This window comes from Lissotriton vulgaris, chromosome 11 (genome assembly GCF_964263255.1).
Source record: "Lissotriton vulgaris chromosome 11, aLisVul1.2, whole genome shotgun sequence".
Lineage (NCBI taxonomy): Eukaryota > Metazoa > Chordata > Amphibia > Caudata > Salamandridae > Lissotriton > Lissotriton vulgaris.
In genome coordinates this window covers 1,038,191,258-1,038,217,694 of record NC_141699.1, presented here as the reverse complement: position 1 = coordinate 1,038,217,694, position 26,437 = coordinate 1,038,191,258, and the positions used below count along the sequence as shown (strand labels likewise).

The 26,437-nt window shown below is 43.6% G+C and overlaps 1 protein-coding gene across 1 annotated transcript in view; it reads right to left on the bottom strand.

The window, feature by feature from the left end:
- PEX5L (peroxisomal biogenesis factor 5 like) overlaps positions 1-26,437 on the bottom strand; it is a 697,369-nt gene that overhangs the window by 422,686 nt on the left and 248,246 nt on the right. The window lies entirely within an intron of this gene.

Here is a 26,437-nt window from a genome sequence, read left to right as displayed (position 1 = left end):
GCTGCGTTGTGTTTGGCTTAGGTGAGCCTGTGCGCTTATTGCTTCCGGGAAGAGAAGCAGAGGAGAGACGGTGGCTGTGCAGAGGTAAATTACATTTTCTTTTTTCTTTTACCTCCCTGCCTCACCACTCCTGTTGCATACCAGCCGCCACTGAAATACAGACATGTAAACCAATTGTTTCCTGTTTTTATTTAGGAGTAAAAATTTAAAGCTGGGAGCCTTATGCAGGAAAATGACTAAAATTTCTAGGTGGTTTCCGTTACCATGGAAGGTACTGTCTCGGGGATGAAAAGTGTATTTGGTGATGTCCTGAGTGACAGGGTAGAATTGCTATCATCAGGGCCATATTGGGAATTTTTTTCATTGGGTATTTCCTTGCGGGGCTGGAGCCACTGGACGCCGGTATGGAAGGCACATGGACACTACTGACACCTCTGTCCCTTTCTCCAGCACCCTAAAGTTAATTGCCACAGGCACAACAGGGACTTTAAGGACCAGACAGAGAGATTAGAGAGGAGAAGAGACAGAGATAGATAGAAAATGAAAGGATGGAAAGAGCAAGAGACAGAGAGAAAGGTGGTAGGCGGCGCGGCTGGTTTGAATATTTTTGCTAGCGCTTCTTTTGGTTCCTAATCCTATCTTCGACTGAATCACAGCACCTTCGACGGACCAGCATCTCCCCCCCCCAGTGCCTCGAGAACCTTACGAGTGAGTAGTCACGCTTTAAAAGCCACCTGATTGATTGATTGATCCAAAAGCATCAGAATCAATGTGAGTGTTGAGTACTGAAATAAATAGTAAGTAAATCATGTCTTTGATGTGTGCAGGATTCCCTTCATATTTTCTATTGCTACTATTAATTATACTTTGTAGAGCACAGCTCTGCCACTAGTGCCATCTGGCAGCACTGTAGCCTTGCCCAGTTTGTTGCAGATGGCAAGCTTTTATCTTATTGGCTGCTTAAATGGCATACCCGCCTCCTCTAGGATTGGTTACAGACTGGGGCTTGAATGCATGAATGGCAATTTGTGTGAGCAAAAATAAGACAAAGAATCCTCTGGTCTTTGCAAGCGCACAAGATGCTGAAAGATAACGGACTAGTGTCTCACAAAATCTCCACTTGAGAGAGATCCCTCTTAGGACGAATATCCTCACCCACCATAGGTGGTATGGTTCATCATATGGGGTCCTCCTCCCACTGGCAAACCTGGTCCCACTGAAGGCTACAACCTCCTCAATTTGAGGAAGGAACTCGGGTTTATAAGATCGATTTTAGCATAATATTTATTTATATGTTTCATTTTGTACATACTATGAATAATCAACTACACATTGTACTATATGGATTAATTGAATTATTGTGCAATTATGAACTGTTTAGTATGTCTTTTATGATGAAATATTCGAAATAAAGACTTTTTTGACTGACTGACTGAGAGAGGGAGTGTTTATACACAAGCGTGTGTGTATGTGAGCATGTGTGTGAGTGAAAGTGGCAGTCAGTGATAGGACTGGCAATAAATAAGATTAAATGTCAGTAAGTGAGTGGAGTGAGTCCGGATGAGTAAGAATGATGGAGTGATGGTAGGGGTGAGTGCAAGTCAGTGTGAGTTAGCTGTGAGTTGCTCGGTGTAATAATGAGGGACAATGTGTGAGTGAGTGTAAGATTGAGTGCAAGAGAGTGAGAATGAAACAGTGCAAGTGGGTGACAATGGTTGAGTAAGAGTGAGTAGGTGAGAATGAGTGTGAGTTAGTGAATGTAAATTAACACAAGTGAGAATGTGGTATGCTTGCTATGTCTGCTTTTGGCCCTTGCAAAATAGTGAGGGAAATTGTGAACAGACTTGGACCTGGCATACTAGAGCTTGATATATAGGACACCCATGTCAAACGTCTGGAACAGGCATACTGGAGGTAATTCCTGGTATGGGACACTCCTGGCAAAATGATGATGCTAGCACGCTGAAAGTGAGTCTTGGCAGAAAGAATGACAGATGTGGCATATAGGAAGGGGACAAACATGAGAAAATGCTGGCCCTATCATCCTAGAGGTAAATTTTGACGTAAGGTTCACCCATGATACATGGACGACATTAATAACAAACTTCCAGAACTGGCATATTATCTGTAAATCTTGACATAAGATGGCACCCAGGCTTGTATGGGGCACCTATGGCTTATATGGGGCACACATGGCACAATGCTGGCCACGGCACAATGGATGCTATTTGTGGCATATGAGGGCATCATAGCACATTTTGAAAAATATGGGGTCAACTCTGGTGGTTCATTGGGTTTTATTGGCTTGGCATACCATAAAAAGGCTTATATAATTAACACCTGCCTTTCCATAGCCCATGGCTTCTAAGCAGTTTTATGTGACAAATCTATATGCTTTAAAATGCACTGTTTGACCCATTTAAAAAAATATCTTTTTTCAAAATATTTTTGTATTCTTGTTTACCCCTAAGCCCACTTAGAAAAGCTCTGGTTCATTTGCTTTGCTCAGTACAATTTAGGGCAAGTATTGTTTTAGGAATGAATGAATGAATTATTTATTTGTGTGGTTATTTAAAACCATTACAAAAATACAATTTATATAAAGACAGTATAAAATCTAAAAATCTTTGAAAAGCAAGTGTATATACAATACAATATTATTCTCTTTGCTTTGATGGGTAAAAACAGCCAAGTGTTGATCAGTCTTTTGTATTAAATCAGTCTATTTTGAGAAGGGGGCCGAACGGCAGTCCTGGAAGTGCCTGCCTAGCAGCCTAGGGCGAGGTGCCCATCAGTTTTAGGCGAGTGAGGTGGACCAATTGCCAAAGTTGTCCATGTGCTTCACTGTGTCCAACGTGTAAAGGCGAAGGACTGCCTCCTGTACCGTGCGAGTGCCCAGTTGGAGGAGAATTGGTCTAAGGTAGAGTCTGCGGGCTAGATGCAGGGCCGGGCAGCAGAGTAAAATATGGCCCAAAGACTCGCGTTTGTAGTTGCAAAGCGGCACTTCGTAATGGCTGACCTTACTTTCCCAGTTGGATATAGATCTTTAAGAGGGAGGGGATGTAGTCTCGCAGCTAGAATTCTGTTTAAGACTTGTCTCCCCACCGCCTGCGTAAGATGGAGTTTGAGGCTGGGAAATGTATGGGGGAGACTTTGAGCCTCGTGAAAAACTCTTGCTACTAAGGATTCCATGTCCATGGTACGAGACCATAGACTTACTCGTATTTTTATTGTTTTTTCAATAATGGAGTATTTGATTATGCTTGGGTCCCAATTCTCTGTTGCAAGTTGCAGCAGATCTTTAGCAGAGGCGAGACAAACGGACCAAGGATTGCCAGGTTGTTCAAATATGCACTTTATGACGGCTTTCATTGAGTTCTCCGGAGCCACCGTTGTTTGGTAGAAGTATTTACTCAGAGCCGCCATCTCTTCCAAGTATTGTATTACGTACACCCGGTCCAATTTCGAAGGTTAAGTCAGCACCCTAACATAGGTGGACCCAAAAATACAGAAATTTAAGTTGGCTGAGCCATCCCTCCTGTCGAAAGGCGAACTAAATATGGCCTGCAGAAGGGAGTCAAGATTGGTTGATATGGAGTATTTAGGGACCAAACCCTCAGCAAATTAAATGCCGGAATCATGGTGAAATAAGAGGGTGTTCCCGTACATATAAGATTTCTCTGATGCCCTCTTACGATCATTATTCTTAAAATTTGGGGTAGTTTAGAATGTCCGGTACATAAGGGCTGAGAAATGTAATGCTTTTCTGAAAATAGAGAATAACTGCACATGTGGGTTGAGGTTCCAGAATTGTAATGTTAATTTTTTGATTGATTGTCGTCATTTTTATAGGATTTATTGCCAGATTTTAAAACCACTTTTTATAAAATATGATATAAGACATCACGATAAAGCAATTACACTTTTGCTAAATGTGGAATTTTTAGGGTTGCGTGTGCATTGGCAACATTTTTAAAAATATGCTTGGACTAATGATATAAGGTGCCTCGCTGAAGATTATTAAGCTAGATATTCTAGAGTCCCGGGCAAAAAGGAAGAAGGGATTTGGACTGATGTCCGGCAAGCAAGGGTAATGTGTGCAGAGGTAGGACAAATAGATTGAGCCCTAGAAGGATTGGTAGGTTGGTGACTCGGCGGGATTTGACGTTTTGAAAATGATGTTGTCTCCAAAAAATCTTTTTTAAATTGCCACCAATGTCAAAATATTATGTATTTATGCTTTAAAGACATTACAATAATAAAATAATAATAAATTAAACTTGTAGAGCACACAGCTACCTCAGCTGAGGCGTCCCGGTCCCTGTGCTGGTCGCGGTTTCGGTGAGGGGGGTCGAGCGTGTCAATTAAGATTGGTTGAAAAGCCAAAACAAATAAACTTGAACTTAACTGACCTGTGCGAATAAAATAGGTGGATCCATGAGAGACATTTGTGATGCATTTTTTATAATAATGACATAGATACTTTTTGTGATGTCATCCGGGTAAAGGTCAAGTCACATCACTTCCTGGGAAGATTCAAAGGTCATATGATGTCAATTCCTTTGATGCCAATAAGGTCAAAGGGTATGCAATATCACTTCCGCTACCCCTGGTATTTTGGCGAATCAACACCCATGGAGAGAGGACCAACACATCTTCCTCCAGCACACCTTTCTCTCGAAGCATCAGTGCATGTAGGCAGCACACAGTAGATACAGGGGACCACCCACATATCACTGCCACATAGATCATACTCAGCCAAACTCATTAGTACTTAACATCATCTTGTATGCAAAAGAGAAACATGGACAATTATCATCCAGCCCCAGAATAAACAAGGGAGAAAACTTCAGGATGAGACATGGGCACAATATGCATCCAATTTTTACTGGTCTACAGATAACACTAAATGTGATTGAGCAATTAGGAGGTTCCCATTAGGAGACATCAAGAGTCAGCTGCTGCTTGTGCACACCGCCTGTTTGCGGGGGCTTAGCAATCATTATCCGGAGAATTAAAGTGCTAAAAATGAATTATCTGGCTTAGGCTCCGCGGTTCCTCGCAGTGAGCCAGCAGAAAAGCTGACTGCACAGGGATAACACAACGGGCTCGGGAATGTGCTTCAGCCGCAGATTCGCTGTAGACACGCACGGGCTCCTTTAAAAACTGACTCCAACATCCATGTCGTTTCCAATGGAAATATATAACACTTTCTGAAGTTATTATCCGTTCAGAAAATGGTTTAACCATCAACCCAAAGTGTGAATGGTTAAAAAGCCTAACTGCTCAAGCTGTTTTTTTTAATGCTATTAATCTTTTTGTTGAGATTGCAATTTCGAAATATAGGAGTATATAATTAGGGCTCCCGGTTTTATGGTATTTATTTTTTGGTCGTTTCCGCCTGCATTTTTCCATATTTTTTTTGGTCAACTTTATCTGTATTTATCCATATTTATTATGTGTTTTGTGAAAAAAGTAAAGCTGAAACTGGTATATTTCGACATTTATTGAACTAATAAATACACAGTCACGCTTGAATACCTGTCAGATTTCAGTGATATGAACACCTGCGGAAGAAAAATCAGTGCACGTATATGAAAATATGCACTTTTCAGTATCCGCCTTGTGCATACCTACTGCTGTTTAAGTGTCTACTAAAATTCCTTTATTTTTTAACCCCCTTACCTATCAATCCACACAGTTATTGGCAAGGTGTATTTATAATTACTCAAAAAGCAACCCAATTTCCGTTTTTATCCACATTTACAAATAAATACAGACAAGAAAATAAATAGTTTTCTGTATGTATTTATCTGTAAAAACGGAAAACAGGGAGCCTTATATATAATCTATATTTTTTTTACAGAGTTTTATATAGCGCAAACTTGGCCTGGTATTGGGTATCAGAGCGCTTTACATAGCACAGGATGCGTTACATGAGGACACACATTCATTTTTGTAAGGCACGGGAGATTAAGTGATTTGCCCAGAATCACAGGATGTTCTGCGTCAGTGCTAAGACTCGAACCCGGGTCCCCAGATTCGAAGTCCACCGCCCTAGCCGTTAGGCCAACTCCTCTCCCCAAATTGCTAAAAATTAATGCTTAAATTTATCAGTAAATGAATGGACTGACTGCACAAAGATTCATATGAGATATTTTAGACCAAGGAAATGTCATTGTAAGGCAAACAGCTTAGCTGCTACCTAATAAACTGAAAATGCACATTACCTATGGCAAAATGTCATGATATTTCGTTGGTGGTTACTCATATGTATCAGTGTGTTTCAATTAATATAGTGCTCCATGCCACAGTTGTCACTTTTAAGTATTATGAATCACAGTTTGTTGTGACTTATAAAATTTTTATTGCTGTCACGTCACTACTCTTGACTGTCTTGTGGGGCTCTTGTTGTGGGTAACATCAAATGTGAAGCTGGGCATTCGGTGTGAGCTAAGAAAGACCATGGCAGGAGACAGTTGATGGACCGAGCAGGCAAGGGAACCTCTGTGCTATGTTGCAGAATATAAAATACTATTCAACTTCATCCTCAGAGTACGCATTTTAATCATTACAATTTGGCGACGCTTGCCTGCTCCCCCATCATAGCGAGGTACGAAACTACGTTTGAAGCGCTATGTCCCGATGCGGAGATTTTAGCATCACATGACGGTTGGTGTTAATTTGTGGACGATTGTACCACGGCATACTGCAGTCCTTATAATAAGGTACTGATTTAATTTATGTGAACTTACTGGCCGCAGTTGGGATCTTCCACACCGTTCCGCTTGCACACATGGAACCTCCTCCTCGAGCATGTACAGCCTCCTCTGAGTATTGCATGAAACGCTACATGCAGCGTACTTAACATGATGCCATCTTGGTTCAGAATTTTACATGTCGACATCCACGGCTACGCTGCATATGCATTTAGTGCTTGCTGCCAGAGGCACAACTAGAGCCACATTTCGGGGGGGGGGTAAGAAAAAATTTCCGGGGGGGGGGGGGGCTGAAACTTTAATCAGTAGGCAGAGTGGAGCTGCAGGGCCTCCAACAAGGGGGGAAACAACAGTAAGGCCTAAATAACATTCAAATGGTCTTTTAACCCCTTCGCTGCGGCCGCGATTTTACCGCTGAGCAGTAAACAAAAGAACAGGGCGGGGCCGTGACGAACCCCAGCAGTCATCAGCACACGCACACCGCGGGGCGTGACGGCTGGGGTTTGTCACCAGCATGGGAGGGGTTAAAGACCTGTGAAACGTTCGGGTGCGGCTCTGTGTGTGCCCGGGATCTGTCTCATCCCGGGCTGCCACACACGACGGGGGGGGGGGGCTGAAGCCCGGTGAGTCCAATGGGTGTTGCGCGCCTGCATGCTGCAATACATTAGTGTATACTGCTATGGGAGATTGATACACTGTGATCTGCACACCTCAAACAGATGCAGATCACACTATGGTGATTTGCACACCTTTTGCTGCGTATTGGAATCTCGAGTGTGCACCGCTACTAGCCATTAATTCATGGTGATCTGCACACCTTATACTTTTGCAGGTCACAATACAGTGATGTGCACACCTTAATATTAGACCTCACCTCACCTGGCCACGGCTGAGCTCTTCGGGGAGGCTTGAGGTACTGACGGACAGAGCTGTGGCCAGGTGAGGTGAAGTCTGATCCTCGTGAATCATGGGTGTCATCAGCATCCAGTGATCTGGGGAGGATTAATACGCCTAGAGCTCAGGTTTATTGGTTGTATTTATTCCAACCTCTCTTGAAATTTTGATTTATAACACTACCAGTTCTTTCACACACGCAGTAGCAAAAGTTCCTGCAGTGGTCCTGAAGAAAGCCTTGGACGATTGTATATCTAGTTGGCTGAAACATGTAGACACATTTTCAGCAGTTATTTTGTTAAAAGTGCTCTTGCACTGTCTTTAGTTTGGATACCGAGAGATACCCATTAAATAACTTTTTCTCTTAGCATTCAATTTTAAAAATCACTTTCTACACATTTTTGATTTAGCACTGCACCCGTCACTCTGATAATAATTTTTGTTCATCATACTGGTTAGATACTAAAGATCTAGACAGAGCTCATTTGAAAACATCTACAAGCTCCCTTCTGGTAGACGGAAGGTTGTAGCCCTTGGTTACCTTAGAGTGTAACCAGGAGTAGATCCCAGATGATGAAGCATGTCACCTAGGGGAGTGATGGGAATCGGTCCTCTCTAAAGGATTTTTCTTCAGGGGGTTGGTTTTGTTTTTCATTTTTAGAAGAAATACTTTTCCTCCATTAGCTACTTTATCTGTGAGATCATTGCGCCTTTGTAAGGTTACCTGGACCTATAAGACCCGTGGACTTCTCTTGGTGTTTATTATGTTATAGATGGGGAATTGGCCCATGCTAAGTCTCTAAGTGGAGAAGTGTGGCTCAATGATTAGAGTGGCAGACCCTGATGCAGAGGTCTAGCCCGGGACCAGGGTACAATTCCCTGCCTCGGCGGGTCTTGGGCTCAAAATTCCACGGACCTGATAATTCTCGCCTCGGTGCCTATTCCAATCATGGACACTCTGCAACTCTGGGCAATAGCTTGCTTAATCTCCACAACGGCCCCAACAGCGCTAAGGATGCCAGGTCTCCACCTTGGGGGTGCCCAGGAGTGGACGCCTCACAGGGAAAGCCAGGATGGGTTCCACAGCGGTATTCGTACAAGTGCCGTAAGACCCTTGCGGGTGAGTAGTGCACTATACAAGTATCAATTTACAATTTTTTTTTAAATGTTCCCTTAGACTCTCCTTCTACGTAAGTATGTTACTGGACTTTATTGTTCTCATGAATTTCTTTTGTGAGAATAGAAGATTTGCAATGGGGGTAGAGGACGTTCATTCAAGGTGGGTTAATAGTAGAATTCATACGGAACATCACAACTGGAAATGTATTTAGAAATGTGAGACTTATTTTTGTGAGAGAAGGTTGTCCAGGTGTATTGATAACTGATACTGGTACACAATTGAAGTCTCACACCATGCAAAGTTTCTTGAAGTGAAATGGTATAAAACATGTATGCACCTCTCTATACAATCCTCAAGGAAACAGAATTATGGAGAGCATGAGTAGAGTACTAAAGGGTACCATACAAATGGAGTCACTGTAGAAACCCCTTTCGATAGAATTAGAGGGAGAGGAGAAAACGAAGTTGACCCATCAATGGTTAATTGAAAGTAAAAAGTACAAGAAAGTAAGAACAAATGTAAATGTGTGCAGGATAGATATTGGAGACTTGTTTAAAATAACATTTGGAAAGAAGGAGAATGGGGTGAATACTTTTTCGGACTCTGTAGAAGTAAAAGAGGTGCATGGATGGCATGTGGTATTGGAAAATGGACATAAATGGAACAAAAGAAGGGTAGCGTTGAACTGTAAAAAGAATTTGTTGGAGAATGATCAGGTGAAAATGTGGGTGCAGAGATGCAAGATGGTGAGTACATGTTGATGGGAGAGAGGGTGATTGCTGGCGGTGGAGGAGAAGCAGGAAGAGATATGGGCACGAGAAGGCTTTCAAGTGGTCAATAAGGGAAAAGAGGTGAATCTGAACCTTTTGTTAGAACTTTGGGTAGGCATTATCATTCACATCGCTTGTCTAACAAATTTTCTGATTATGTAATGAAACAGTTATTTGATTTTCTCCAACTTTAGTGAACATTTACAGGAATTGTATTGTGTTGACAGTACTGCATGGCATAGTCATTCACCTTGTAATCTTTCATTGTTTTGGGTGTTACGCATTTATTGTATTTGTTTCACTGCATTATTTTTCTTGTTCTGGGTTACTGTCATGTTTTTTTTATATAGTAAGGCGATATGTTGTGACTTGTAGATATGCTATTGCTGTCACGCCACTCCTCGTGACTCTTTTGTGGTGCTGCTGTCATGGGGCACATCAAATGTGAAGCTGGGCATTCGATGTGAGCTTAGAACGACCGCGGCAGGAGACGGGTGACGGACCTAGCAGGCGAGTGAACCTGTGTTATGTTGGGGGAAAAAACTACTATTCAACTTCATCTTCGGAGTACACATTGTAATCCTTACACAGTCTTTGCTGTTACATAGCTTAATGGTTCTGAATTTGCTGCCCACCTAGGGATGAAGAATTGAGCCATTTGAGGTTCGAATTTGGCACCAGCAGTCAGCATCAACTACTACTGAGCTCAAAAAGCCACATTGTCTATTTCCAACATTGCAATTTTTGGCCAAACTGCTTCTTACAACAAGGTGGAGAGTAGATAGATGGAACATGGTATCTCAGGGAATAGGTAAAGAGGATGCTGGTAAAATAGGGCATTTTGTTGTCATTGGAAGTTCGGACCTTCGCTGAGACCAATAGATGGTTAATTATGTTTGGAGACCATCTACAACATATACTTGAAAAACCCTTGATACTCAGAGCTCCAACAGGGCAAACTAGGCATGCTAGAAATGTTGTGGTGCTTGTGATAAAAACCTTGTTGACCCCATATATCAGTATCCGTCACTTTCTAGTGGTTTAAGCTGTGTTAGCTGCCTTAAATAGTCAGGGAGGGTTTTGCTTGAATATCTATAGATAGATGCTTCAGCACAAAAGCGGGGCCCTGAATCAGCGTGGGGCTTGGGGAACATTGCCCACTTTCACTCCACATTCTGACAATCCTCATTAAAGGGATTTGAAATATGCACCTGCACAACCTCTGTGATGGGGGCTTGAATGCTCTCCCACAGGTGAATGCAGTTTTCAGTCACCCCTCAATAGTGAAGACCACCTGTAGTATACCGTCACAGAAGGGTGGTTAAACCTTCACAGAATGGTGGTTAAAACCTCTGTTTTGGGACAGTGTGTCGAAGGACACTGAGGCCGAGTAAATATGTGCACTCCAGAGAGGGGAGTCCACAGCGGTTAACAATGTCACACACGCTATGCTTTAATTTAAGGAAATTTACAGGCATCCTCCATCTGATCATGGAAATGCAGAAGCTAAGTGGGAAACTGATTTGACCCAGACCCCACCCGAATCCAAGGAGAATCTGTGTGGCATCTCTATACCTACAGAGGAAATAGAGGGCTATGTGTGACATTTTCATAATTTCAATGTAATTATGAGTGACATTCAACGACTATGAGTGAAACATTCTCAATAGGAAAATCAAGCATTGAAGATGAGGGAAACATAAATATCAGAGATTACACCTATTTGAGCATTGAGAAACTATAAGATCATCTTAAAACTGCTGCAAAGCATCAGAAATGGAAGGGCACTGTGAGACCCAACTGTCCCAAACAGGATGTGAGAGGTCCCAGCCTGCAAGATCTCAGTTGCTTGCTAATAAATTATCATATTCACTCAATCTTGCTTTCAATCTGCAGCTGCCTGGTGTTCTGGAGGGCACCAGAATATTCTGCACATGGAAGCTTCCTGCACTCAACTGTCGAAGAAAAGCTAAGGAGTGTCCTGATTAAATGCACCCCAGCAGGGATGTATGTCGTTACAACGCATACTTTTACAAAGCATACCTTTACAACGCATTTTTTACACCGCAACATCCATTGCAATGCATTCCATTACAACGCATGCCATTACAACAAATTCTTTGAAACTACCTTTACAATGCATTCCACTACAACGCATACTACATTTACAACGCATACCATTACAACGCATACCATTACATTGCATGTATGGTAAGTATTGGATAGTGTGGGGGTAAAAATTACTATTCTAATTCCAGGGGGTAGAGCGGTAGGGTAAGTGTTGGATAGTGTAGGGGTAAAAATTACTATTCTAACTCCAGGGGGTGCAACAGTAGGGTACGTGTTGGATAGTGTAGGTATGCGTTGTAATGGTATGCGTTGTAATGACATGCGTAGTTTCGCTGTAAAGGTAGTGCGTTGTAAAAGTTGCGTTGTAAGTGTTGTTCCCCCCAGCAGTGTCAGCATCCAGTGCTGCGCTGTCAACAAAGTCAGTGAGGTCAGCACGAGGCTGTGCCTAGTGTGCCAATCACGCATGAGCCAGGCTCATGCGTTCACACTTTAGATGAAAAATATAATTAAATCCAAGATTATTGAGGCTCACCTGACCTCGATGGACCAGAGTCTTCCGGGGTCAGGCTTTGCGGGTGAGTAGCGCGCTCTACAAATGCGCTCTACAAATGCTTGATTGATTGATTGATTGTTTCTGTGCCAGCTAATCCGCACGAATGTGGCTGACAAGTTGCTCTGAGCACACCCCTTTGAAGGGTGGCTGACTCTCTGGCAGCGCGGTTGCTGGGCCTTCGTATTGTCACCAGCGCTGTGTACGTGTGTCCTCAAAACCACCAGTTTTATTTGCCTTTGCAGCATTTTAGTAGCAGCTGCAGCGGGTCCACGGGCAGGCAGTCCTCAGTCTCCAGCATGGCTGAGAGACCACAGCTGCAACGAGAAGCCTCCAAGCAGCCTGTTCAGGTCAATCACAGCATGGCATCACGATGGGAGGCACAGGCTTCGGTGCGAGCAGCGGCGGCTTAGAAAACGTACAAACATAACTTCCGCCCGCTTCCACCGCCCATTTAATGACTTCATTTTCTGTCTCGGGCAGCAAATGAACAATTTTGCAAATGCCTTGGTGCTGCAGCTCCAATCAAAGCACAGCTGAGCCAGCCTGTCCGGAGCGACCGGAACCACCCCCTGGCAGATGAAGATGTAAATTATAATTTAACACCTGAGCAGTGCAATTGTTGCACTGCACGGTGTAGTGCAGTCTGTAACACATTGTGGGCTGCCAGAGCAGGGTGTGGTTGTGCATTGTTAAATGAGCATAGCAGCGCTCCCTCTCCATTTGTCAACAACTTCAGAGGGTGCTATAGATGCATGACTTTGCCATTTGGTGCGGCGATGCGGACCATCACACCAAAATGCGTTACTCTAACACCTGATGCGTGGTACTTGGCAGGGCTGAGAGATGCAAATCAAAACAACAAGCATACTTTGCTTGTGTAGGTACACAGATAAAATTTGTCTAATTAAAAAAAAAGTTCTCATATAGATAAAGAAAAACATCCTCAAAGTTCCAGAGGATGAGGCTGTTGAAAGAGCAGTGGCTGGTACATAGTACTGAAGACTGCTTGATGTTCCAACAAGATCATGCAGAACGGACACTGTCACCTTCTCATTCCTCACTGCTTGTCTAGAGCCAACCTGAATAGGGCCTTAAACACTGCAGGGTCAGGGACAGCTTCCATGTGTGCCATGTCTTCCAATTCCAATAATTTGTAAGTGATGGCAATAGGTGGACAGATCAATGGTCTAAGTGGATAGCTTTTTAGCAAAGGATGTTCCAAGTGTTAGTTTCAAATTCCGGGAAATTAGAATGAGGCTAGGGTAATAATTAATCATGTGGTGTACATTAATAATGTTCCTTACATAATCTACTGAACATGAAGGCAGTAGTACCCTGGACAGCCACTAGTGGTAAAAAGTTTGTGAAAATCTGCCAGAATCTGAAATTGAGAAAACGAATGTTTCGTCAGTCTGGCACCAAAAATGCAGGCCAACAAGAGGTAGGAATTCGATCTTCTTTGTTATCACCACATATTCTTTCAGACTTACAGGTGAAACATTGGGACGAATCCATGCACAAGGAGAATAAAGCGTTTGGTAGCACAGGTGCTTTGCACACAATTAATCTAGCTCGAACTCATATACATAGTCACAGTTTATCTGGAAAATCTACCAGAGTTCCAGCCATGATGAGTCTGCACTTCACATCTCTGCACTAAGACTTTGAAGTGGTTTAGGAAAATAACTACTTAAAAAACTGCAATTTATTACAGTATTGTGCGTTGTCTTCAAGACTGCTATCTTGTATGCTGGGAGTCAACAAGCATGACTGTCATTTCGTTGGTCAACTACCTGCAGGAGAGGACCATTTATCTTGGTTCTGCTTCAGGTACAGTGTAAGACATTGGGCAACTGGATGAGGGGGGTGAAACCGTACTCAAGCATCAACCACACTCCTTGTCAGGGTGAGGCACAAGCAAACCCCAAATTAACATGTGCTCACCCTCTGGTAGCTTGGCAGAGAGCAGTCAGGAATAGCTTAAAGGCAATATGGAACGTATTTGTGCAACACTTCAAACAGTAACACAGTGAAAGCACACCACAAAAGGATCCCAGACTAGAAACACAGAGTACATTATAATAAATAAAACAAGACCAAAACATCAAAAGTCCAATCAGTAGATCCAGAGATATTCAATTTTAAAGATTTAAGTGGGAATACTGACAAAAAGCCAATGTACCACTCGCTGCTATCTTGTGTCGTGCTAGACCAGGAGAACGTCACAAGTTTAGGCTGATATCGATGGAGCAGGGGTCAGATACAGGGTAGTTCCACTGAAAGGTTACCATCTCAGTCCAGGGTAAAGAGGCCTGTTCCCGGTGGAGGGGGACTGCAAGGAGCAGGGAAGCATTGCTGACAGTAGGCAATGTATCGCGAAAAGCATGCCAGGCATGGTGGAAGGCGTTGCTGCAGTACGAACATCCTGTTGTCATCATGAACGATCACTCCGGTGCTCTCTGTGAGTGGTCGATGCTGTAACCTGAAGGGTCGGGCTGACAGAACTTCGCATTGGTGGGTTGTGTGAGTGACAAGGTTTTGGCACCAAGGAAACTTTATTTCAGCCAAGTAAACTTTATTTCAGCCTCTCTGAGCCCACAGCAAGGGTCCTGGACCTAAGGGGCACTATATGAAACCATTTTACGGAGGGCAGCCAAAACCTGGCTTTTTAACCAGGAGTAGCTCTGTGGACTCTCTGTGTAACGCAGGATGCCTGGCGCACCACCAGTTGCTATAGCACCGGGACACCTCTTAGGAGGTAGCTGTTCGCGCTCTACAAATGACAGTATTATTATTATTGTTATTATTTGGGGGTCAGAGAGTTGCTCCAGCTGGACCCTGGTGCAGGTTGAGGTGGTTGTGAGGTAGTTATGTGCCTGTGGCTCTGAACAGGAGGACAGGAGCCTAGCCCTTGGAGTCACTACAGGAGTCCTTGGGTTCAGGTGCAGGTCCAAATCCCTCTAACTCAGGCAGGCGGGTACAAGGGCAGAAATCCAGCAATGCAGCAGTCCAGCAAGGCAGTACTCCAGAAGGGCAGCAGTCCAGTGGAGTGGCAGTCCTTTCAGGAGTACAGCAGTCCTTCTTTCTTGCAGAGTTTCCACAGGTCCATAAGTGTACTGAAGAGTTTGTGTCTGAGGTCCAATATTTATACCTGGTTCTTCCTTTGAAGTGGAGAAGCTTCTATAGGTTTCCCTCTCAAGTCCACGCGCTTTCTGCTTTCTCTGTCCTGGCTAAGCATGGGCGAATTTTGCGAATCTGGCGTTCGCGAATTTGCGTATTTGCGAACTCGCAATCCGCAAAATCCGCGAATTCTCGCGAATTTGCAGATTATTTTTTTTTCGTGTTCGCAAGGGTTTCTGCCAGTTCGCAAGGGTTTGGTTCCAGTTCGCAATTGCGAACTTACTTGTCGGCTCGCAACGGTCGCGACTATGTTGTTTCTACGTCTGGTTCATCATCACAGGTTCCCAGCACCCTCTGTTTAACCACTGCCACCCTCTGTTTCACCCATGCCACCCTCTGGTACATCAATTCCACCCTCTGGTTCATCATCACTGTAGATTATGGGGGGGAAAAGCAAGCACACCTGCCCTGCTTCAACTGACATGAATTAATTTGGGGTTGGTTTATTAATGTGTCACTGTTTTAAAATTCCAGTCTGGCACCTGCTTCCTTATCTGTAATTTTCTTTCTGTTGCAGTGCAACTTTTTTTTTCCAGGACCTTTGTGGCCTACTTGTAGCTATTCTATGAGCCTGCTGTGAGGGTCAGAGCAGGGTCATACAATTGTTGCAACTAGCAACTGAACTCTGGAGGGGCCACAGTCAGGAAGCACTACAGGGAATGGTTACTATTACCAATGATGAGTTAGAACATTTGCACCTGCTGAGTGCTTTCATTTTTGAAAATTCGTTTTTCTGCAGAGCAGCAACTGTAATACCCCAAACAAACATAGGCAACTGAACTCTGGAGGGGGCCCTCAGGAAGTACTACAGGGAATGGTTACTAATGATGAGTGAACTTTTGCACCTGCTGAGTGCTTTCTGCAGAACAGCAACTGTAATGCCCCAAACAAACTTACTTATGAAAGTTGGTTTCTAATCCAAAAGTGATCCAAAGAGAGTCAAAAGGCCTCAAATCCCAAAAAGTGGAGGCAAATGTCAACCTGAGGAGTTATTCTGATAAAAATCATCATTTTCAGAAGGTCTATGCTGCTTGCTAGTAGATTTCTTGTGCAGAATTGCAAATTTTGTAATTTCGCGAGCGCGAGATTGTTGCTGCCCGCCGCACCTACATGTTCGCAATTGCGAACTCTCGCGATGCGTCGCCAAACTCCCGCGGGATCCCGCAGCAAGATCCAAAATGGCGCAGCACTCGCAAAAATATCGAGAAAAACAACTCGGCAAACGCTGAATGACGGTAAGTGAACGCCGCACGCCGCAAAATTGTATCACCAAGAAAAAAAAATCCACTGCGTGCGAATTTGCGGATTTTGCGGGAAATTCGCAAATCTCGCGGATCGCGAATTTACCGAAAATACGCAAAATACGCGAGCGGAACGGATTTTCCGCCCATGCTTAGTCCTGGCTCCATGTTAACTGCAGGGAGTTTGCAGCTCTTTGTGTGAAGGCCAGTCACAGCCTATTCAAGTGTAGGTAGGGCCACCATCCCATCCTGCCAGTGATGGCCCATCAGGCAGACCTAAGCTTTCTATTGTGTGTGGCTGTCTAGGAGGAATACACAAAGCCCAACTGTAAGCTACACCCAGTAATGTGACCCGGATACAGGCCTCAGGCACTAAATGACTAAAGGAAGAAAATGGCAACTTTCTAACAGTGGCATTTTCAAAATTGTAATTTAAAATTCGACTTTAGTGTAAAAGAGGATTTTTCATTACAATGCCAAAGGCACCAAACAGGAATTGGTTACCTGGTCCCATTTGGAATTTACAGCTTATTAAATGTAATAAAGTAACTTCAATGTTATCCTATGGGAGAGGCAGGCCTTGCAGTAGTAACAAAATAATTTAAGATGTTTGCACAGGACATGAAAAACTCAAAACTACACGTCCAACATTTTATATACATTGCACCTTGCCCTGTGGGTTGTTAGGGCCTACCCTAGGGGTGTCTTATATGTATTACAAAGGAAGGTATGGGCCTGATTAAAGGTTTATTTTGCCAAATTGTCAGTTTAAAAGTACACACAAGCAGCAATGGCAGACCTGAGATGTGCCTAAAGGGCTACTTAAGTGGGTGGCACAATCAGTGCTGCAGGCTCACTAGTAGTTGCATTTAATTTTCAGGCCTTGGGTACAAGTAGTACCGCTTCACTAGGGACGTACAAGTAAATGAAATAGGCCAATTGGGGGCTAAGCCAATTCTACCATGTTTTAATGAGAGAGGACAAGCCCTTAGCACTGGCTAGCAGTAGTAACATGCACAGAGTCCTAATGCAAAAAACAAAACAGGTGAGGAAAATAGGAGGGGGGAGGCAAAAACGTTGGGGATGCCTCTGCAGTAAGGGCCAAGTCAACAACATCCAATTTGGGATCAACAGACGATATGTAGTGAGAGTCTTCGAGGATTAATTTTGGAAGGGGTGGGACGTCTATCAAAAAATGGCATCTCTCATCCTCTGTAATAAGATTGCATTGATGACACTGGGACTTTAAATATAACGAATGGGGCTTCCTCCCCTTCTTGTCAGATAACTATTTGAATAACAATGTGTCTGTGTCTTTAAAAAATGTTTGTAATATGTTTGCTAAAGTTTTATGCTCCTTAGCAAGATTAGGAGTTTAATGGTTGATTTAAGATGCATTTTTATTGGATATGTGTGCATACAAGTCTTAATCAACAATGGCAATTAGGGGTAGAAGTAGTAGCTTGCTAACCCTGGCTTGTACCTTCATACAAGTTGAACTATAATGCTACCCTTGATTTCAGCGATAATGAATACAGCAACCGAAAGTAGAAAAGGGCTCTTAAAGCCCTATTTACTTCCCCGAGTTGCCACGCCCTGGCTTTATCCTACCCAATTAGACGCAAAAAGCGGCCTTGTAAGGTGCTAAACTTAGCACATGGTGCCAACCCTGTGAATGTTATGGAGCGGTAAAGTGTGTGTGATGTCACTTCCGCTTCCCCAAGTATTTTGGTGAACGAAGTTCACGTTTCTCAATATCTTTTCTAAGCCTTAAAATAGTGTGGAGAGGGGGTTGTTGAGATGCATAGCTCCATATGATGTGGCACTTTTAATCGCAATAAAATATGAATAGCGTTCCAGGGCATGCATCTCTGAACCTACTTGAGAAAAAAACATACCACCTCGGAGAGAGCATTTTAACTGAACTGGTTCGCATGTTTCCATGCCAACTAATGGAGTGATTGGTGAACCACATTCGACCCAGTTTATGCTTTCCCACTCCGCGGACTACGCATGGGCATGGCGCGCGGTGTAATCAGGCCACAGAAGGCTACATAATTAAAATAAAATGTTGACGCAGCAGCTTTCTGGGTAAACATCCAGAACCATACACGCAGCAGATGCTTTGAGGGACAGGATTATGATTAAGCCAGTCAGTCACACACACACACAACCACCCACCCACACACTCACCCCTACACGTGTTACCATCCTTGTGCAATTTTTACAAAAGTTGTAAAAATCGGCACATATGCTTTTGAAGTCATTTCCAATCATTTAGAAGACTTTACCTTGTGGGGACTTGGGTTCAGGTCCCCACAGTGCAATCAAATCCCCACAGCGTGAGTGTGTTATCATTCTCAAGTCCCCACAAGGATAGTAACACAAACCCACACACACACACACACACACACAAAATGAGAAAGAAACAAGGGACAGCTTAAACACAAAACAGGTACAGCCATCCTGGACCATAGGAAAATGCTGCTTACCCTAGGTTCCCTTTGTATGGAGCTAATCCCAGGTCCTCAACCCCATGTTAAAATGGCTTTCTCTCATTCATTGGATATGGGTGGAGCTGGCGCAGACCTTGGGGGGTGGGGGAGGGGGGCTTCTTTAGAAATAACACAGGTTTAAAGAGCACCTGCTGCAGAGTTACTTGTGTGAGGACAGTTTTCAGGCAACAATAAAAATGTAAAGTTTTAATATTCCCGCTGGAGAGAGATCAGATTTTTGTCTAGCTGCAGTTTTGGCTCATAATAAAGTAGCACAGAGGGCTAATATGTCTGCTGAAGGAACATGTACAGCGCAAACCACCGAACTGTATTTTATGTGGATAGCTCAGTAGGTTACTGCTTTTGTCACAGAGATCCTTTTGTTACTTGCAGTTCATAAGTTACAATCTTGGTATAGCGCTGTGAGCTATGAACTGTCATCAAAGAGCTGCATGCAAACTGCATGGTATAAGTTAGAACGTCATGTCCCCCCCCCCCCCCCCCCCAGTTTTTCAATATCTTAATGTTGCTAAAAATGTTTCCTTTAGTTAAAAGGACATTTTTATCACTAAAGTCAAACTCAACCACTGTGGTATGCTTTAAATCCTGAGTTTGTGCTTCTACAGACCAAGCACTCTTAAAATATACTGTGTACTACTATGGAGGACATGTGACTCCTACACCTTGTAATCCTTGTTGTGTTAAGTAACATTTCCTGTTAGACTGATTTACACATGTATGATTCATTGGCTCTGTATAATGTCTGTGTGATGTAAAGTGCTCTGACGCCGTACACTGCCAAGAGTAGCACCATTAAGCAAATGAAATGCATGTGAGAGAGGGGGTATGGAGAGATGAGGGGCACTGGTGGAGAGGGGTAGTGAGGGAATTCGTGGAGGAGGTTTTAAGAGCGGCGTCAACAAAGACTGAGTCCTGCTGACACTTCCATACAGTTATAGCGGTGCACAGTGATGATGCCATATTACTGAAAAAAGGCCCTAAAATGTGCCTTTTTTTACATTTACAGTGAGTGCCCCAGCTGGTAAAATTTCATTTTGCTGAAAATCTTTGCATCGTTTCTGGCTCAGGTACAATGGACAGCGCTTCGAGAAAGAGCATTATATAACTGCGCTATTTAGTGCCACCCAAAATGCCATCTTGTTTATAACAAAGAAGTGCTTGGCTCGACCTCCTTCACTGTGCCACATCAGAGGATGCACCATCTAAGCTAATTGGGTCTCTTGGTACTACCTGCTTCTTGACTCTGGTCAGAATCCTTTCCAGGAAGCAGGAATCTGGGAGACTCAGGTGTTCTGTGGACTCTCCTGGGTCTCTGAGCTTACCTTTTAAAAGCCAAGTGTGTGAGTCTGCCTAATGGTTCTGTGCAATGCACGCCTGTGGGACCTATATGAAATTTCATCCCCTCAAGTCTTCGAGATTCTATAAATGTATACAATCGATGCAGCTCTGGAGCCTTTTCCTTTTCTGTGGAAACCTCTTAGAACAAGTCCTCATAATCACAGTACTGCACAGATATTTCATCACAATTACCTTCTTTATTAAACTAGACTTTCTTTTTTTACAATTTCGAGAGCTGTTACTTTCTAGAGGGAATATATCTACGAGGGAATAGCCAATCATTTTCAATTCGGCTCTGATTATACAACATTACGTTTATTTATGCTGAAATGAGACTGCATTTTGGAGAACATTGTAACTGAGATATGGAACTTACATGAAATTTACATACACACACACACACCCGAGCACACGCAAACACCCCTCACACACACACATTTCCCTCTCTCTCCCTCTCTCTTTCTCCTCTTGAACACCACCATACCCTGGGGCAGATTTACAAGCCCCTTCTGCCGCTGGTGCGTCACGTAGTGTGACACACTGACGGCGCAACCTGCTGTGTGATATTTACAAGCACAGGTAAAGCCACCCTGCGTGACTTTACCTGTGCTTGTAAATATCGCCCCTTTTTACGCAACACTTTGCGTGTTAGGGGCGTGACATGGGTGTTACTGTGGGTGTTCTCACACCACACCCATGTCCACTGATGCATTTCCAGATTTACGACGAGCAATCAGAAATCTGGAAATGCATTAGAATGCTACGCCATCCTAGGGGTGGCGTAGAGAGGTACTACGAGGAGAAATGTTTTTTTCCTCTTTCAATGCGTGCTGCATTCTACAGCATGCATTGGAAGTGGAAATCACCTCAATTGATTGTTTTTGCGCAGGAAGGTTCCCCTTCCTGCACAAAAACAATCTCCCCACAACGCAAGCATCCTTGCACGATGGTGCAAGGGTGCCTGAGCCGGCGCATGGCAGCAGTTTGTGTGCCAGCGCAGTGGGAAGCACATAGATGTGCCATATATATGTCATATCCCTGTGCTTCTAAACTAACGCAGTGTGGCAAAGCAAAATAACATGCAGCACCGTACTAAATTAGTTTCTTATAAATCCGCCCCCAAGTGTTTTGCAAATGTTAATAACATAATACATTCTATAGGTTGTTCCCTGCTTGACAGCTTTTCTAACCATGAGTATATGGACAAAAGCAAAGCAGCTACCAGTGTTTAATTTGTCAAAAAAATAGGTGTCAGAGCTCTAGTCAGCAGACCACTTCCGCTCGCACTGCCCATTGTCGCTGTCAATTACAGTAACAGCATAACTAAGTCACACTCCTACAAGTATGACATTTGGAATGGATTTGGCAGCAGGCATAAGTCATTCTTTATGTACACAGAATTAATAAACAACAGCTGCTGTGCTGATCTTTTAATAAAATAAAAAAAACAGCGCCACCATGTGGAAGACTGTCATAGTTACCAGTGCTGACAATTACGCACTAGTGCTGAGCACTGGAAACCACTGGCTCAAATTAAGCACTGTCAACTAGTACTTTGACATTCAGGTATTTAGTATTTATTATTGCCGCAATCCCAATCACGACTGTTGATTGGTGCCCTTGTTGATAATTGTAACCTCTGTGGAAACAGATGTTTGTGCAAAGGATGAAAAAATACTAGAAATTCATAAATGAGCCCAAAGACTTCAAAAGCCCTTTTTTGAGCCATTACAATACTTGTACTTTGTTGCAAATGTTTTCACATCATGCTATTAGATGCACTGGACCAAAATGCAACACTTGTTAAATGTTTCAAACGAAAGTAAGAGCCCAAGGTATGTGTCTTTCAAACCACTATATGTGCTATGTCCAGGTGTTCTTCTTCACAAAGTGTCAAAAGAAGTGAAGGTACTAATTTTACTTTTGATTACGTGACTTCACCCATAAAAAGTAAACCAGGGTGGTGAACTCCTGTAGCTCATGGAGTTCTGAAGAAGTACGGCGAGCGAAGATTTTTCCTTGCTCCCCCTCACCAATGGTAAGTTGGTGAGCGCGAGCGAGGAAAATCCAGTGCTATACCACTTCGCAGTGAGATTTCTCAGCGAGGGACGTCGCAGATGGTCTCTACCGCTCGCTTTGAGAAATCTGCCATTCGTGTTGAGGAAGTTGCCGCTCGAGTGGAACTTCTACTTGAGCAGCAGAAAGAAGCAGCGCCCTCTTGCATTGTGGAAGGAAATGCTGTGCGTGCTGATTTTACAGCACAGGAAAAACACCTGGCACAAAAAATCTCTGCGTAGCTTGGTGGAGTTTTTTTGTCACTTTGCAGAGTTCTGTGACTCCGTGAACTCTGCCCAGGCTTAAAACAATGAGCAAATTCCTTTTTCCAAAGGTAAGATAATAATTTACAATGTATTGAGATGTCTATTAAAAAAATGAAATTGAGTTTTAGGTGCTCAAAAATGAAAAACGAAATAATTTAAGTAAACAATGTTTCGCTTCATTTCCACAATCAAATAGCAATTCAGTAATTTCTAGTAAATGTGCTTCACAACAGACTCACTTTGCAAGATGGGAAATGTGCTGTGTTCATGTTGCGTACACCAATGGAACATGTGCAAACATTTCAGGAGCAATTGTTAATGTGCATTGGAACTGAGCGTTTCTTGTCATGCACAGGGATGGATTGGTGTCGTTACAACGCAGGCTATTACAACGCCTGCTGTTACAACGCGGTTTTTACATCGCATACCACTACAACGCATAGTGCTTTTAAGCGCTGGATAGTGATTTATTTAATTTACTATTCCAACTCCAGTCCCCGTGGATAGTAGGGAAGGTGTTGGATAGTAAATTAAATATATTCCCTATCCTAGAGCGCCCCCCCAGTGCAATGCGTTGTAATGGTTTGCGTTGTAATGGTTGCGTTGTAATGGTAGTGCGTTGTAATAAATGCGTTGTAAGTGATGTTTCCCACAGGGATGTGTTAAACCTGATATTTAAAAAAAAATATCCACCATAAACAGACTGGCAGGAGTACATACTCTGTGTGGTATTCAAGCCATAACAATGTGAAATGAACACAAATGTAATTGAGATTGAATACCCTCCTTTGTTGGCATGTGATAGTGGATGCTGCCTTAGGGGAAGGTCTGGCTGTGCACCCCAATTACACCAGCTGCACCTTTGTGATTGCTCTACACACATTCCTCAGTCCTTTTCGGATATATGTGAGTGGGAGTGCACTGCTGTTTGTGGGGTGGTCCCAGAGCAGGCATGTGTAAAGCCAAGTAGACAGATGGACACCATTGAGCGGGGCAAGGATTTCTCCAACGCCTGATTGTTGTATTTTTTTCTCTCAGGCAAACATATCTTAGATTTATGCTATATTCTTCTGTTAAGCGCTTAGAGACCGGCGGTGATAGGCGCTATACAAATAATCTATAACATAACATAACATAACATAATGACAATCAATTAGTACCCAGTGACTGGGAGAATTTAGATTCAGGTCTTGTGAGTAAAGTGGGTCATACCATGCTATGTGCCCCTCAAATTGTCTTTTGACCACTTGGCTCCTAAGACCCATAAGCCCCGTAGAGATTTCTCTATTCAGGGTCGGACAGGCCATAGCCGACACCAGGCATTTCCCTGGTGGGCTGGAGGGGTGGGAGCTGGTTTTGTACCTGTGGGAGCTGGTTTGGTTACCAGGCCGGCGTTTGCAGCAGTGTTGCAATATTTCCCCCCTGTAACAAAAGCAGGAGTGGTGCTTCTCACTAGCAATCCCCCCAGACTGCACGAGGACCAGTTGAGCAGCAATCTTCCAGGGCTGGTTGCTGTTCCCAGTCTGGTCATGCTCCTACCAGTCCTTTTACTGTATTGCTCCCTGTGATATATATGCAGATGCTGGCAGGGTTTAGATGCAGACATGCTGTGAGTCCTATGGCCTTGGCTGACTTTCACCACCAACCAATCTAGACCACCAAAAATACACATCCATGCAAAAGGGAGGACCTCCAGCTGTAATTAAAAGAAAATAAGTCTACCACCTTGACCTGCCATCTGCATATACTTAAATATGAGAAAGCTAGAAGGGAGGCTGTGGTTGTTATTGTGTATATGTGCCTGTATCTGTTGCAGATGTTGAGACTGCCTCTACATTTGTCTGTACTCTTTTATATGTATCTGCTTCTCCATGCAGGAGTGTCCCGTGATGGTAAGAGCAGTGGGGAGGGTTGGGGTGGAGTTAACAGACGACGATGAGGGGAAGAAAAAGAAAAAAGAAAACCACTTACTTTGCACTGAGCGATGCACTGAGTGCAAGGTGTTTTTTTTCTTCTTTTTCTCCCTCGTCTGTTGACTCCACCCCACCCCGCCCTACTACTCTTACCTGCACAGGCCGCTCCTTTATCCATGTAAATGTGTATGTCGACCTGTATGTGCGCCTATGTGGATCTGTATGAATGACTACAGGTATGTATATGTGTGTTTTCTTAGTGCGCCCATGCACGACAACATACATCCATTACAACAAAGAACATATGAAACTAAATCAAGCTAGACCTATTGACTCCCGAATTAAAAGAACCAACGAAGACACAAATACAGAACTCAACCTGCACACTGAAAACAGACAAAACACCACTATAGTTTAACCTCATCGCTGCTGCCGATGGCCAACGGCCGTCACGTGCACTACCTTTGGAGTGCGGCGCATGTCCGTTGGCCGTCGCGGCCCCGCCCGCGCAATAGAACGTTCTGCACTAGCGCGGAACGTTCGGCGCAGTTAAGAGATTAACATTAAACAGTTTATAGGCAAACACAGCACAGCAGACAACTGCATTGCATCCATTTTTCCGAACTTGCATGAAGAGCTACACCATTCTTATCTTAGTCCAGGATCTATATAAAAATCTAATCAAATGTAGCATAAACCAATAAAACTGATTGTGATATGACTCAAAAAAAGTTTGATAAATTATTTACTTATTATAGAAAAACCTGTTTGAGCCATGTCAAGGTTTAGACTAGGTCGCTCAACCATGGAGGAGTCCTGTATGCTTTGCCATTTCAAAATAAAACATATATTTTAAATCGGAATGTTTGCTTTCAGTGGCGGTTGCTAATTAATAGTACTGGGAGGGCGGGCAGGTGCCAGTGGGGTGGATTAGAAAAAATCCAAAATTTACTTACCTTCCTTTGCCTCTCCTCTGTCCTTCTTCTGTCGACAAAGCAGGAAGCACACAGGCTCCCAGACTCCCCTAGCTAATCCCGATGCTGCTACTACCAGCAAGACAGCTGCGTCGTGATTGGTCCGAGTGCCCTGGTTCGGCACTCAGACAGGGAGTGGGAGCCTGTGCATGTTCTCCATCCAGGCAGTGCAATACAACCGGCAGGAGAGGTGCTAAATACGCATGACTGTTTGGCTGGCCCAAGATGGCCGCCGAAACCGTCATGAGCGCTTAGAAAGTTACCACCACTCCTTCACCCCCGCAGGCTGTGATGACAGCCGAGCCCTGCCCTGCATCGCACCTAAAATGCAACTGATAAAGTAAAGTGACAATAACATCGTGATACTATCATTTAATTTTTGTTTTTGCACTGCTCACTTGCTTTGCTTCTGCTATTCTTGGAGAGATTTAGAAGAGGCAAACACACATTGGAACATCTGCACATTGATACCTGCATAAACGCTTTGAAGCCTTTCAAAATATAGGAAGAAAATACAGCATTTTGGTGGATCTAACTTCACATTAGATGTACTTATTTTGGAAGCAAAGTTCACAAAGGTTTCCAAGTGTGAGCAGGGAATCCTGCGACAGTCGCAGATTACCAGGTACTGCCTTGGAAAACCTTAGTGAATTTGCATTTGTGACTATGCACAGGCATTTTCACGCGTGCAATTGTAAACAGTGCACATTGCATTGGTGCAACCTCTTCCCCCATACCCACACATTTTGAGAGGAATTCTTGTCCTAGCCACCCCTGGAAGGGGTGGAGCAAACCCCCCACATTTCCAAGGGTGAGAACAACTCAGAG